Genomic DNA, 14,151 nt, shown 5'->3' on the forward strand with positions numbered 1-14,151 from the left:
TAAGAGAGGTATGGACTCCAGAGAGAGAGATATCATTTTGCCCCTGTACAAATCATCATTTGGAATATGCAGTTCAGTTTTGGGCACCGGTTCTCAAAAAGGATATTGGGGAACTGGAGAAAGTGCAGAGAAGGGCAACCAAACTGATAAGAGGCATGGAGGAGCTCAGCTATGAGGAAAGATTAGAGGAACTGAATTTATTCCCTCTTAAGAAAAGGAGATAAAGCGGGGATTGATCAACATGTACAAATATATAAAGGGTCCATATAGTGACCTTGGTGTTGAGTTATTCACTTTAAGGTTATCACAGAGGGCATTCTTTACCTCTAGAGGAAAATAGATTTCATCTTCGAAGACGGAAAGATTTCTTCACAGTAAGAGCTGTGAAAATGTGGAATAGACTCCCTCCAGAGGTGGTTCTGGCCAACTCAGTAGATTGCTTTAAAAAAGGTTTGGATTCTTTACTAAATGTATATAATATAACTGGGTACTAACATTTATAGGTAAAGTTGATCCAGGGAAAATCCGATTGCCTCTCGGGGAAAAAGGAAGGATTTTTTTCCCCTGCTGTAGCAAATTGGATCATGCTTTGTTGGGGTTTTTCACCTTCCTCTGGATCAACTGTGGGTTTAGGATTGGGTATATGGGTTTGTATTTTTTTTTTTGGTTGAACTAGATGTCTTTTTTCAACCTAAAAAACTATGTAACTATGATGTTAATATCCATGGTTCATTGTTAAGAGTATTTACTACAGGTACACTCTAAAGAGACCCTTTTGCCACCTGCTACTTTGAAAACAAGAGACAAGCAGAGACTCTGTGTTAAGAGTAATTACAGAAACCCTCCTGGATGAAAAGATTTGACTACATTCTACATAGATATCTTTATTGCAATCATAGGACAATATTGACACTTCCAGGAGTGTCAGATGGAGAACCTTCAAGGCTGACTGCATTACCACTTTCCAAACCCCTGAAACAGCATGAAACAACACTCCTAAAATTTACACTAAAAGCCCCTGCATAAAAAACAATGACAGTGGGCTTATTTTACAGTGGCTTTTATTGGAATCATATGAGAGCTTTCTTCATTCTGTTGAAACACTGTGGGGACATTAGATATCGAGAGTGCCTGACTTACACAGGCCTATGCCCCCCCGTCACAACACTGATTGGCCCAGCACAGTCACCTGAAGTGTCACATGCTCATTAGGGATGAGTCGAACACCCCCCGGTTCGGTTCGCACCAGAATCTGCGAACGGACCGAAAATTTGCACGAACGTTAGAACCCCATTGACATCTATGGGACTCGAACGTTCAAAATCAAAAGTGCTAATTTTAAAGGCTAATTTGCATGGTATTGTCCTAAATAGGGTTTGGGGACCTGGGTCCTGCCCCAGGGGACACATATCAATGCAAAAAAAAGTTTTAAAAACTTACGTTTTTTTGGGAGCAGTGATTTTAATGATGCTTAAAGTAAAAAAAAAAAAAAAAAAAGTGAAATATTCCTTTAAATATCGTACCTGGGGGGTGTCTATAGTATGCCTGTAAAGTGGCGCGTGATTCCCGTGCTTAGAACAGTCCCTGCACAAAATGACATTTTTAAAGGAATAAAAGTCATTTAAAACTGCTTGCGACTTTAATGTAATGTCGGGTCCTGGCAATATGGATGAAAATCATTGAGCCAATCGGCATGGGTACCCCCTAGTCCATTACCAGGCCCTTTGGGTCTTGTATGGATATTAAGGGGAACCCCGCACCCAAATTAAAAGAGGAAAGGTGTGGGGCCACCAGGCCCTATATACTCTGAACAGCAGTATACAGGCAGTGCAAACAAGACAGGGACTGTAGGTTTGTTGTTAAGTAGAATCTGTTTGTAATTTTGAACTGGTACATTTTTAACGTCTTTAGCTTCAGCCAAAAAATCTATTTTAAGCTTTTTGGAAAACATAGGGAAGGGTTATCACCCCTATGACATTTGTTTTGCTGTCTGTGCTCCTCTTCAGAAGATTTCACCTCATTTTCTGTCCCAATGACAAATGTTTTTTGAAAATTTGGGATTTTTAGTGAAACAAGGATTGGTGATAAAGCATCAGTGGAAAGGAGAAACATTTTTCCCATATTAACTCTTACAGGAGAGAATTTCACTTCCTAATGGTTGTCTCCTTCCGTTTGCAAGTAGGAGTCGTTTGTAAGTTGGATGTTTGAAAGTAGGGGCCTGCCCTATATACTCTGCAGAAAGTTGGGCCTTAGGTGTTGGTGTTGCCACAACACTGTAAGCCCTCACAGGACCCTGCTGTGAAATATTAGATCAAGAATTGTAATTACATGCTCCTGTTGAACAGGGGCAGAAAAATTGGGCCTTTGGTGATGGTGGTGGTGCTGGTGCCACAACAATGTAAGTCCTCACAGTTACTCTTGGTGGGCGCAGAAATGGGCCCTGCTGTGAAATATTAGATCAAGAATTCTAATTACATGTCCCTGTTGAACAGGGGCAGAAAAATTGGGCTTTAGGCACTGGTTCTGGTGCCACAACACTGCAACCCCTCACAGATACTCTAGTTGGAGAGCAGTAACAAGCCCTGCTGCAAATTATTGCATCAAAAATTGTAATTACATGACCCTGTTAAACAGGGGCTGAAAAATTGGGCCTTAGGCACTGGTGCTGGTGCCACAACACTGCAACCCCTCACAGATACTCTAGTTGGAGCGCAGGAACAAGCCCTGCTGCAATGTATTGCATCAAATATTGTAATTACATGCCCCTGTTAAACAGGAGCTGAAAAATTGGGCCTTAGCCACTGGTGGCGGCGTCCAGAACCAAAAATGTTCTTACGAGCTATCAGCATGATCATTGAGGAGGAAGAGGATAATTACTCAGAATAACAGGAGAGTCACTCAGCATCAGCATAGGCAGTCTTGAAGGGATCTGACATTTCAAAAAAAATTATTCATTACATCAGCATCAGGTGCTTGGTAGCTGGGGGTGATCCAAGACTGATTCATTTTTATGAAGGTCAGTCGATCGACCGAGTCGGTGGACAGACGCACCCTGTGATCGGTTACAAAGCCTCCAGCAGCACTGAATGTGGATCAGGGAGGCCATGCAGCGTAGGTTTGCTGAGGCATTCGGTCCGGAGTCCTCTGGGTCACTAAGGGCGACACTATCCGCAGCCACCTCTTCCCAGCCAAGTACAAGTCCATGGGTTTCTTGGGACTGTAAATGATCCCTTAAAGACTGCTGCTGATGATGAGTGCCAGGCTCCACCTCCATGCTGACACAATCCTCCTCCTCTTCCTGTGTGATGGGCGGGCACGCAGGAACACTGTCTGGATAAAGGGGGCCTTAAAAGCTAAGGAAGTCCTCCTCTTCCTGCCTCTATTCTGCCTCAAGTGCCCTGTCCATTATTTCACGCAACAGGTGGACAAGGGGGACAGTGTCACTGATGCATGCACTGTCACTGCTCACCATCCTCTTGGCATCCTCGAATGGTGACAGGACAGTGCATGCATCCCTGATCATGGCCCACTGGCATGGAAAAAAAAAAACAAGCTCCCCTGACCCTGTCCTGGTACCATAGTCGCACAAGTACTCATTGATGCCCTCTGCTGCATGTGCAGCTGCTGCAGAATGGCCATCGTTGAGTTCCACCTGGTGGGCATGTCACAGATTAGGCGGTTCTTGGGCAGGTTAAATTCCTTTTGGAGATCTGCCAGCCGAGCACTGGCATTATATGACCGGCGGAAATGCACACAGACTTTACTGGCCTGCCTCAGGACATCCTGTAAGCCCAGGTACCTGCCCAAGAACCGCTGCACCACCAAGTTAAGGACGTGAGCCAAACAGGGCACATGGGTCAGTTGTCCGTGTCGGAGGGCGGAGAGGAGGTTGGTGCCATTGTCGCAAGCCACCATTCCTACCTTATGGTGTGACGTCAACCACCTCTGAACCTGCCCCTGCAGAGCTGACATAATCTCTGCCCCAGAGTGGCTCCTGTCCCCCAAGCACACCAGCTCAAGCACCGCATGGCATCTTTTGGCCTGCGTACTTACGTAGCCCCTTGAACGTCTACAGAGCACGGCTGGTTCCGAGGACAAAGCACAAGAAGAGGCCATGGAGGAAGAAGAAGACGAGGGGGTGGAGGAGAGAGGTGTGTCAGAATCACTAGTAGTGGCATTTTGGAGGCGTGGTGGCGGAACAACATCAAACACTACTGCACCTTGTCCTGCATCCATCCCAGCTGCCAGCAAAGTCACCCAATGCACCATGAAACTTAGGTAACGTCCCTGTCCATGCCTACTGGACCATGAGTCAGCGGTAATATGCACCTTAACGCTGACCGCCCTGTCCAGCGAGGCCAAGACATTGCCTTCCACATGTCGGTAGAGAGCTGGAATCACCTTCTGTGAGAAAAAGTGGCGTTTGGGAGCCTGCCACTGAGGAACCGCACATTCCACAAACTCACGGAAGGGGGCAGAGTCTACCAACTGAAAAGGTAGCCGTTGAAGTGCTAGCAACTTTGCCAAGCTAGCATTCAACCGCTGGGCATGTGGATGGCTGGGAGCGAACTTCTTTCTGCGTGCAGCAGCTGGGGCAGGGAAATTTGCCTGGTACAATCTGACATCGGTGTACCAATAGCAGATTGCCCGCAAGTAGTTGGCTGTGACACACCTAATTCTCACCTTCATTCCTCTCAGTGCAGGTCTCAGAGAGGACTGAAGGTATAGTGGGGTTGGAGATCCCAGCTGATAAGGAGCAAGGAGAGGTCCTCTTTGTTCTTTGGTGTGGGTCTTTTAGGTACGCTTGCCAATGAACTGCATGGCAGATCAACATATGTCTGGTCAAGCATGTGGTGCCCAAGCGGGAGATGTTTTGGCCACGCAAGATATGCTTAAGACATATGTTGCAAATAGCAGCGGTGCGATATGATGCACTCGTCTCAAAAAAGGCCCACACCAAAGAACTTTTGGAATAACGTGCAGCGACAGCAGCGCTCTGCACATGCGGAGCTCTGCAGTGTGATGCAGTCAGCATGCTGCCCTTAGGCTGGCCCCTGGAGGGCATCCTGCCTCATTGGTGATGTGCTTCCTCCTCCTCCTCCTCTCTCCTTTCAGGCACCCATGTTGAGTCAGTGACCTCATCATCCCCTCCCTCCTCATCATTGGAGCAAACCTGGCACTATGCTGCAGCAGGGATAACATGACTGCTAGATTGCTGTCCTTCTTGGGCACCCCCTCTGTCTGGGCTCACCTTACTGCCTTCCTCTAGCTGAGTACCATCATTGGAGCCTTCAAAACGCTGGGCATTCTCCTGGAGCATGTACCCAACACTGTGGTCAAACAGTTTGAGGGACTTCTCAGAAGGACATGGTGGGGCTAGGCAAGGAGTCACTGATGCCATTAAGCCGAGGGAAGAAGCCATGTTGGCAGATGCTTTGCCAGACAAAGTACCCTGAGCCTGGGTGAGAGAGGATAAGGAGGTTGAGGACGGCTTGGTCATCCACTCGACCAAGTCTTCCGCATGTTGCGGCTCAATGCGGCCAGCTGCCGAAAAAAAAGGCCAAGCGCGTCCCACGGCCATGTGCTGATGAGGATGCACCGTGTCCACGACTGGCACTGTTGCCTCTAGACACAGAGCCTGCATGCCCTCTTTTATTGGCTTGTGACTACCTGCCTCTCCTTGTTGGCCTTCCAGACATACTATTGGCCTGCAGTGAGCTGCACAAAACTGGGATGTATATATAGATACCGATTATACTGCAGCTAGCAGAATCAACTGCCTGCCTGTAGTATTATTAGTATGATAACACCTGCACTTTTCTTCAGGTAGCTATACTGTAGGTGCAACTGTGCAGGGTACACAGTACAGTAACTGGAAATACTTCAATGAGCCTACACAAGCACCTGGCTGCAGGTAGCTATACTGTAGGTGAGACTGTGCAGGGTACACGGTACAGTAGCTGGAAATACCTCAAAGAGCCTACACAAGCACCTGGCTGCAGGTAGCTATACTGTAGGTGAGACTGTGCAGGGTACACATTACAGTAGCTGGAAATACTTCAATGAGCCTACACAAGCACCTGGCTGCAGGTAGCTATACTGTAGGTGAGACTGTGCAGGGTACACAGTACAGTAACTGGAAATACTTCAATGAGCCTACACAAGCACCTGGCTGCAGGTAGCTATACTGTAGCTTAGACTGTACAGGGTACACAGTACAGTAACTGGAAATACTTCAATGAGCCTACACAAGCACCTGGTTGCAGGTATCTATACTGTAGATGAGACTGTGCAGGGTACACAGTACAGTAGGTGGAAATACTTCAATGAGCTTACACAAGCACCTGGCTGCAGGTAGCTATACTGTAGGTGAGACTGTGCAGGGTACACAGTACAGTAGCTGGAAATACTTCAATGAGCCTACACAAGCACCTGGCTGCAGGTAACTATACTGTAGGTGAGACTGTGCAGGGTACACAGTACAGTAGCTGGAAATACTTCAATGAGCCTACACAAGCACCTGGCTGCAGGTAGCTATACTGTAGGTGAGACTGTGCAGGGTACACAGTACAGTAGCTGGAAATACCTCAAAGAGCCTACACAAGCACCTGGCTGCAGGTAGCTATACTGTAGGTGAGACTGTGCAGGGTACACAGTACAGTAGCTGGAAATACTTCAATGAGCCTACACAAGCACCTGGCTGCAGGTAGCTATACTGTAGGTGAGACTGTGCAGGGTACACAGTACAGTAACTGGAAATACTTCAATGAGCCTACACAAGCACCTGGCTGCAGGTAGCTATACTGTAGCTTAGACTGTACAGGGTACACAGTACAGTAACTGGAAATACTTCAATGAGCCTACACAAGCACCCGGTTGCAGGTAGCTATACTGTAGATGAGACTGTGCAGGGTACACAGTACAGTAGGTGGAAATACTTCAATGAGCTTACACAAGCACCTGGCTGCAGGTAGCTATACTGTAGGTGAGACTGTGCAGGGTACACAGTACAGTAGCTGGAAATACTTCAATGAGCCTACACAAGCACCTGGCTGCAGGTAACTATACTGTAGGTGAGACTGTGCAGGGTACACAGTACAGTAGGTGGAAATACTTCAATGAGCCTACACAAGCACCTGGCTGCAGGTAACTATACTGTAGGTGAGACTGTGCAGGGTACACAGTACAGTAGCTGGAAATACTTCAATGAGCCTACACAAGCACCTGGCTGCAGGTAGCTATACTGTAGGTGAGACTGTGCAGGGTACACAGTACAGTAACTAGAAATACGGTAAAAACACCTGCCTGCCTATATACAACACCTGGGATGCATATATATATATATATATATATATATATATATATATATATATCTATACACAATACACGGTAACTGCAGCTAACTGACTTGACCTGCCTACTCTTAACTTAAATCAAATGACACTGTCTGTCTGTCTCTCTCTCTATCTCTGTCTGAATGCCGGAACACACTACAAAGGGCCGCCATGCAGGCGGCCTTATATAGTGTGGGGCGTGTACTAAACCCCCTGAGCCATAATTGGCCAAAGCCTCCTTGGCTTTGGCCAATTACGGCTCTCTGTTCAGATGGCGCTGTGATTGGCCAAGCATGTGGGTCATGGTGCATGCTTGGCCAATCATCAGCCAGCAATGCACTGCGATGCCGCAGTGAATTATGGGCCGTGACGCGCCACTCAAATTTGGTGCGAACAGCCTATATCGTTCGTAATTCGGCGAACGACCGAACACATGATGTTTGAGTCGAACATGGGTTGGAATTCAACACGAAGCTCATCCCTAGTTTTTTAACGAATTTCAACAAATTTGTTAATTCGCAAATATCCAAATTAAGGAAAATCTGTTTAACAAACTTTTCCGAATATTCGTAAAGTCTAATATTCGAAAATTTGAAAATCTGAAATAATAACTAACTAATAATAACTTAACAATTACTAACTATTAAATTCTAGGTATTGGAATTTCCTTTCAAATTTGGCTGTTAGTTAACTTAGCGAATACAAATTTATCCAAAGTTACAAATTATCTGAAATAACGAATGCCATATCTAAACGAATGGGACGTAATGAATTAATAATAATAAATAACAATAATAATAATAAAAACGTTTTATTATTATTATTTGATATTAATGTGTTCCGTTCCATTTGTTTAGATATGGCAATCGTTATTTCAGATAAGTCGTAACTTCAAAAGCAAAATTTGAAAGGAAATTCCAATACCTGTAATTTAACAGTTAGTTATTATTAGTTCGCTATTTAGTTATTCTTTCGGATTTTGTTTCTTATTTTTGGATTTTCTAATTTACGAATTTTTAAATTTATGAATTTATGAATTTACAAATTGAAATCATAACAAATGACCCGAAAAACAAAAAAAATAAATAAAATAAAAGCAAATTAAATGAAAACAAACACATTTTTTGGCAGTGCACATGTCTACAATAAATGAACAAAGCAGGGGTTTGCTTTGAATTTAGTCCAACATTACTTTTAGGAACACAGGGAAAAAAATTGAAATTACTGGCAAACACAAAGATCTATTTTTTTTCATCCAAGCTTCACACAACTTTCACCCAAGGTCACATATTTTACATATTAGATCTAATTAGAACATTTTTGAAATTGGGTGAACATTGTGTGAATCTTCAGTAAAAAGGATAAATTAACCCATAATATTATTACTCCCATTAAAATGTAAAAAAAATAAATAAAAACGGTTTATAGTTATTTAGATAATAAAAACCATAATAATAAAATAGTATTACAACCATAATGAAATCAGTTACCTATAAATAAGGCTAATTCAAATAGGAGTTAACCACTTGACGACCGCCTCACGCCGATGTACGTCGGCAAAGTGGCACGGACAGGCAAAATCACGTACAGGGTACGTGATTTGCCTTCCGCGGGTGGGGGGTCCAATCGGACCCCCCCCCGGTGCCCGAGGCGGTCGTCTTTTGTCCAGCGGCGATCGGTGATGAGGGGGAGACCATCCGTTCGTGGCCCCCCCCTCGCGATCGCCGCCGGCCAATGAAAACACTCCTTTGCTGCTGTATGCTAAACAGCAGCAAAGGAAGTGATGTCATCTCCCCTCGGGTCGGTATTTTCCGTTCCGGCCCGAGGAGAGAAGACATCTATGTGAGTGCACAACACACACACACACAGTAGAACATGCCAGGCACACAAAACACCCCGATCCCCCCCCCCGATCGCCCCCCGATCCCCCCCCAATCACCCCCCCCCCCCTGTCACAAACTGACACCAGCAGTTTTTTTTTTTTTTTTTTTTTTTTTTTCTGATTACTGCATAGTGTCAGTTTGTGACAGTTACAGTGTTGGGACAGTTAGTATTACCCCCCTTTAGGTCTAGGGTACCCCCCTAACCCCCCCTAATAAAGTTTTAACCCCTTGATCACCCCCTGTCACCAGTGTTGCTAAGCGATCATTTTTCTGATCGCTGTATTAGTGTCGCTGGTGACGCTAGTTAGTGAGGTAAATATTTAGGTTCGCCGTCAGCGTTTTATAGAGACAGGGACCCCCATATACTACCGAATAAATGTTTTAACCCCTTGATTGCCCCCTAGTTAACCCTTTCACCACTGATCACCGTATAACCGTTACGGATGACGCTGGTTATTTCGTTTATTTTTTATAGTGTCAGGGCACCCGCCGTTTATTACCAAATAAAGGTTTAGCCCCCTGATCGCCCGGCGGTGATATGCGTCGCCCCAGGCAGCGTCAGATTAGCGCCAGTACCGCTAACACCCACGCATGCAGCATACGCCTCCCTTAGTGGTATAGTATCTGTACGGATCAATATCTGATCCGATCAGATCTATACTAGCGTCCCCAGCAGTTTAGGGTTCCCAAAAACGCAGTGTTAGCGGGATCAGCCCAGATACCTACTAGCACCTGCGTTTTGTGCCTCCGCCCAGCCCACCTAAGTGCAGTATCGATCGATCACTGTCACTTACAAAACACTAAACGCATAACTGCAGCGTTCGCAGAGTCAGGCCTGATCCCTGCGATCGCTAACAGTTTTTTTGGTAGCATTTTGGTGAACTGGCAAGCACCAGCCCCAGGCGTCAGGTTAGCGCCAGTACCGCTAACACCCACGCACGCAGCATACGCCTCCCTTAGTGGTATAGTATCTGAACGGATCAATATCTGATCCGATCAGATCTATACTAGCGTCCCCAGCAGTTTAGGGTTCCCAAAAACGCAGTGTTAGCGGAATCAGCCCAGATACCTGCTAGCACCTGCGTTTTGCCCCTCCGCCCGGCCCAGCCCAGCCCACCCAAGTGCAGTATCGATCGATCACTGACACTTACAAAACACTAAACGCATAACTGCAGCGTTCGCAGAGTCAGGCCTGATCCCTGCGATCGCTAACAGTTTTTTTTGTAGCGTTTTGGTGAACTGGCAAGCACCAGCCCCAGGCAGCGTCAGATTAGCGCCAGTACCGCTAACACCCACGCACGCACCGTACACCTCCCTTAGTGGTATAGTATCTGATCGGATCAATATCTGATCCGATCAGATCTATACTAGCGTCCCCAGCAGTTTAGGGTTCCCAAAAACGCAGTGTTAGCGGGATCAGCCCAGATACCTGCTAGCACCTGCGTTTTGCCCCTCCGCCCGGCCCGGCCCAGCCCACCCAAGTGCAGTATCGATCGATCACTGACACTTACAAAACACTAAACGCATAACTGCAGCGTTCGCAGAGTCAGGCCTGATCCCTGCGATCGCTAACGTTTTTTGGTAGCGTTTTGGTGAACTGGCAAGCGCCAGCGGCCTAGTACACCCCGGTCGTAGTCAAACCAGCACTGCAGTAACACTTGGTGACGTGGCGAGTCCCATAAGTGCAGTTCAAGCTGGTGAGGTGGCAAGCACAAGTAGTGTCCCGCTGCCACCAAGAAGACAAACACAGGCCCATCGTGCCCATAGTGCCCTTCCTGCTGCATTCGCCAATCCTAATTGGGAACCCACCGCTTCTGCAGCGCCCGTACTTCCCCCATTCACATCCCCAACCAAATGCAGTCGGCTGCATGAGAGGCATTTTTATGTCCTCCCGAGTACCCCTACCCAACGAACCCCCCAAAAAAGATGTTGTGTCTGCAGCAAGCGCGGATATAGGCGTGACACCCGCTATTATTGTCCCTCCTGTCCTGACAATCCTGGTCTTTGCATTGGTGAATGTTTTGAACGCTACCATTCACTAGTTGAGTATTAGCGTAGGGTACAGCATTGCACAGACTAGGCACACTTTCACAGGGTCTCCCAAGATGCCATCGCATTTTGAGAGACCCGAACCTGGAACCGGTTACAGTTATAAAAGTTAGTTACAAAAAAAGTGTAAAAAAAAAAAAAAATATGAAATAAAAAAAAATAGTTGTTGTTTTATTGTTCTCTCTCTCTCTATTCTCTCTCTCTATTGTTCTGCTCTTTTTTACTGTATTCTATTCTGCAATGTTTTATTGTTATTGTTATTGTTATTATGTTTTATCATGTTTGTTTTTCAGGTGTGTAATTATTTACACTTTACTGTGCTTTATTGTTAACCATTGTTAACCATTTTTTTGTCTTCAGGTACGCCATTCACGACTTTGAGTGGTTATACCAGAATGATGCCTGCAGGTTTAGGTATCATCTTGGTATCATTCTTTTCAGCCAGCGGCTTTCATGTAAAAGCAATCCTAGCGGCTAATTAGCCTCTAGACTGCTTTTACAAGCCGTGGGAGGGAATGCCCCCCCCCCCACCGTCTTCCGTGTTTTTCTCTGGCTCTCCTGTCTCAACAGGGAACCTGAGAATGCAGCCGGTGATTCAGCCAGCTGACCATAGAGCTGATCAGAGACCAGAGTGGCTCCAAACATCTCTATGGCCTAAGAAACCGGAAGCTACGAGTATTTCATGACTTAGATTTCGCCGGATGTAAATAGCGCCATTGGGAAATTGGGGAAGCATTTTATCACACCGATCTTGGTGTGGTCAGATGCTTTGAGGGCAGAGGAGAGATCTAGGGTCTAATAGACCACAATTTTTTCAAAAAAGAGTACCTGTCACTACCTATTGCTATCATAGGGGATATTTACATTCCCCGAGATAACAATAAAAATGATTAAAAAAAAAAATATGAAAGGAACAGTTTAAAAGTAAGATTAAAAAAGCAAAAAAATAATAAAGAAAAAAAAAACAAAAAAAAAAAACACCCCTGTCGCCCCCTGCTCTCGCGCTAAGGCGAACGCAAGCGGCGGTCTGTCGTCAAACATAAACAGCAATTGCACCATGCATGTGAGGTATCACCGCGAAGGCCAGATCGAGTGCAGTAATTTTTCCAGTAGACCTCCTCTGTAAATCTAAAGTGGTAACCTGTAAAGGCTTTTGAAGGCTTTTAAACATGTATTTATTTTGTTGCCACTGCACGTTTGTGCGCAATTTTAAAGCATGTCATGTTTGGTATCCATGTACTCGGCCTAAGATCATCTTTTTTATTTCATCAAACATTTGGGCAATATAGCGTGTTTTAGTGCATTAAAATTTAAAAAAGTGTGTTTTTTCCCCAAAAAATGCGTTTGAAAAATCGCTGCGCAATTACTGTGTGAAAAAAAAAAATGAAACACCCACCATTTTAATCTGTAGGGCATTTGCTTTAAAAAAATATATAATGTTTGGGGGTTCAAAGTAATTTTTTTGCAAAAAAAAAAAACTTTTTCATGTAAACAATAAGTGTCAGAAAGTGCTTTGTCTTCAAGTGGTTAGAAGAGTGGGTGATGTGTGACATAAGCTTCTAAATGTTGTGCATAAAATGCCAGGACAGTTCAAAACCCCCCCAAATGACCCCATTTTGGAAAGTAGACACCCCAAGCTATTTGCTGAGAGGCATGTCGAGTCCATGGAATATTTTATATTGCGACACAAGTTGCGGGAAAGAGACAAATTTTTTTTTTTTTTTTTTTTTTTTTGCACAAAGTTGTCACTAAATGATATATTGCTCAAACATGCCATGGAAATATGTGAAATTACACCCCAAAATACATTCTGCTGCTTCTCCTGAGTACGGGGATACCACATGTGTGAGACTTTTTGGGAGCCTAGCCGCGTACGGGACCCCGAAAACCAACCACCGCCTTCAGGCTTTCTAAGGGCGTGAATTTTTGATTTCACTCTTCACTGCCTATCACAGTTTCGGAGGCCATGGAATGCCCAGGTGGCACAAAACCCCCCCAAATGACCCCATTTTGGAAAGTAGACACCCCAAGCTATTTGCTGAGAGGTATAGTGAGTATTTTGCAGACCTCACTTTTTGTCACAAAGTTTTGAAAATTGAAAAAAGAAAAAAAAAAAATGTTTTTTCTTGTCTTTCTTCATTTTCAAAAACAAATGAGAGCTGCAAAATACTCACCATGCCTTTCAGCAAATAGCTTGGGGTGTCTACTTTCCAAAATGGGGTCATTTGGGGGGGTTTTGTGCCACCTGGGCATTCCATGGCCTCCGAAACTGTGATAGGCAGTAAAGAGTGAAATCAAAAATTTTCACCCTTAGAAATCCTGAAGGCAGTGATTGGTTTTCGGGGTCCAGTACGCGGCTAGGCTCCCAAAAAGTCCCACACATGTGGTATCCCCATACTCAGGAGAAGCAGCTAAATGTATTTTGGGGTGCAATTCCACATATGCCCATGGCCTGTGTGAGCAATATATCATTTAGTGACAACTTTATGAAAAAAAAAAAAAAAAAAAAAAAAAAGTGTCACTTTCCCGCAACTTGTGTCAAAATATAAAATATTCCATGGACTCAATATGCCTCTCAGCAAATAGCTTGGGGTGTCTACTTTCCAAAATGGGGTCATTTTGGGGGGTTTTGTGCCACCTGGGCATTCCATGGCCTCCGAAACTGTGATAGGCAGTGAAGAGTGAAAGCAAAAATTTACACCCTTAGAAATCCTGAAGGCGGTGATTGGTTTTCGGGGCCCCGTACGCGGCTAGGCTCCCAAAAAGTCCCACACATGTGGTATCCCCATACTCAGGAGAAGCAGCTAAATGTATTTTGGGGTGCAATTCCACATAGGCCCATGGCCTGTGTGAGCAATATATCATTTAGTGACGACTTGTTGTAA

The 14,151-nt window shown here is 45.0% G+C and overlaps 1 protein-coding gene across 1 annotated transcript in view; it reads left to right on the forward strand.

Annotated features, from left to right (window-relative positions):
* LOC141105646 (alpha-2-macroglobulin-like) overlaps positions 1-14,151 on the forward strand; it is a 267,675-nt gene that overhangs the window by 17,408 nt on the left and 236,116 nt on the right. The window lies entirely within an intron of this gene.

This window comes from Aquarana catesbeiana, linkage group LG08, assembly GCF_042186555.1.
Source record: "Aquarana catesbeiana isolate 2022-GZ linkage group LG08, ASM4218655v1, whole genome shotgun sequence".
Lineage (NCBI taxonomy): Eukaryota > Metazoa > Chordata > Amphibia > Anura > Ranidae > Aquarana > Aquarana catesbeiana.